Consider the following 2,033-nt stretch of genomic DNA (forward strand, 5'->3'; position numbering starts at 1 on the left):
TTAATGAATTTAAATTATTTAAGCCTCTGTACTTAATGATTGCCTAAATTCTAAACTATGGATGATTAGTTTGCTATTGCATTCTTTAATTTTTGTGATGCCTTACCATAAAAATTAATGAAAATTAAAATATTAATGTATACTTGTTAGTTTGATTTTAAAAGTAAAGCATGGATGCATGTCTTTAGTATATATACATTTTTAAAATTTTGATCTGATTATGTTACATTGTTAGGAATTGTCAGTATGGTCAACTCGCACACTTGCGTAGGCTGGAACTAAGCAGTAGGGTTGTCATTCTTTCATTAAACTTTGTCATGTTAAAGGAATCAGTAATCCTTCATCAAATGCTGCAAAGTAGGGTTCAAATTTATGCATTATTTTTTAGAATAATTATTTTTAATTAATTAATTATTATTATTATTAATTGAACAATTATTATTATGGTTGAACTAAACCCCATTGTTTCTTTTTTTTGACAACCCTACTTTTTCTTATTTAATAGAAATTTTTTTAATTCACTTGCAGTTATGATAGATCTCACAAGATCGGACAAAACTGTTGAAATCTTAGAAAGAATTTGCAACAATTTTAGTGTTAAGATTTTATAAGTTTAGTATCTTATGTTTTCTTGTATAATCATGTAAAATCATGAAAAACCTTAGAAATTCTTGCTGAATTTTTTTACAAGGGAATCCATCCTCTGCAACACTTTAAAAGTTGCATTACATGACGAAGTCCTGACTGCTCTAGCTTACATTTAAAAAAAAAATGAAGAAGTGTAATGTTTTTTTAGTGACCTTGAAGAAAATTTATAAGCCTTCGAGGTTCAGTGAACCATTAAGGGTTTATTTATACAAAGACACTGGTGACAAAACATGATCCAACTGTTTTGCGTAAGCTGAGATTATTCTTATCATAGATAATAAGGGTTATTCCTGACCTAAAATTTTTCTGATCTTCCTTAGTTTCTCTTTAAAAGACTTGATTGCAGCTGCCTATTTAATCAATTCGAAAACTGCTGTGTGTAGTACTTGTGAGTGGACGTGTAAACATGTTGCTACAGAGTACATTAATGCATTGACCCAGAAGTGGGCTAGTATTGTTAAGAACTAGTTTTATTTTATAGAGTAGTATGTAGACATCTAACTAGTTCTCTTCCTCTCTTGTCCTTTGCTAAATTAAAATCAAAAGCAGTGCATAGAGCATAGACCCATTGCCTTAGCCTGTGATTTCAGGCTTGCTAGTGGGAACACTAAACTACATGGACACTTTCATGACATCAATACAATGGTTACTTACGTTACTAAGTGAATCTGATATCACTTGAGCTAATCCTGAATACATACACACTTGTGCAGTGTATTATTGCATACAAAGCCAAAATGTTTTTTAATTTTTTTAAATTCAAGATAGGGACCATGAAATGGGCTAGAATTGTTGTGAATTACTAGTTTCATTTTTTACAGTAGTATTCAGACATGTAACTAGTTCATTTCAAGTTTCTGCTTCATTCGAATATATACACAGCAGTGCATATAGCACAGAACCACTGCCTTTCCCTGTCGCCTCAGTCTTGCTAGTAGAGATTCTAAACTTCATTTAAACATTAATGACATCAATGCCAATAGTTATATACACTACAAAGTGAATCTGATCACATTTGACCTAATCCTGACTACATGTATACTTATGCATATACACACAGCAGTGCATAGAGCCTAGACCCACTGCCTTAGCGTCAGACCTCAGGCTTGCTAGCAGGGACTCCAAACTATATGTACACATTCATAACATCAATACCAATGGGTTATCTCTGCTACAAAGTGAATCTGATATCATATAAGTGTAGTCCTTCCTCTCATCAAAACTAAAGGTTATCTACACTATAATTTGAATCTAATTGCATTAGATTTAACCATGTAATTGAGCAATGTAGGGACCATTAGATGTTATAGTATTGTTTAGTAAAACTATTAGTTTCCAGAATAGTTTTCAGACTCTTTACAAGATTATGTTCTTACCTAAACTTT

The sequence above is a fragment of the Amphimedon queenslandica genome, unplaced genomic scaffold (genome assembly GCF_000090795.2).
Source record: "Amphimedon queenslandica unplaced genomic scaffold, v1.1 AMPQUscaffold_13497, whole genome shotgun sequence".
Lineage (NCBI taxonomy): Eukaryota > Metazoa > Porifera > Demospongiae > Haplosclerida > Niphatidae > Amphimedon > Amphimedon queenslandica.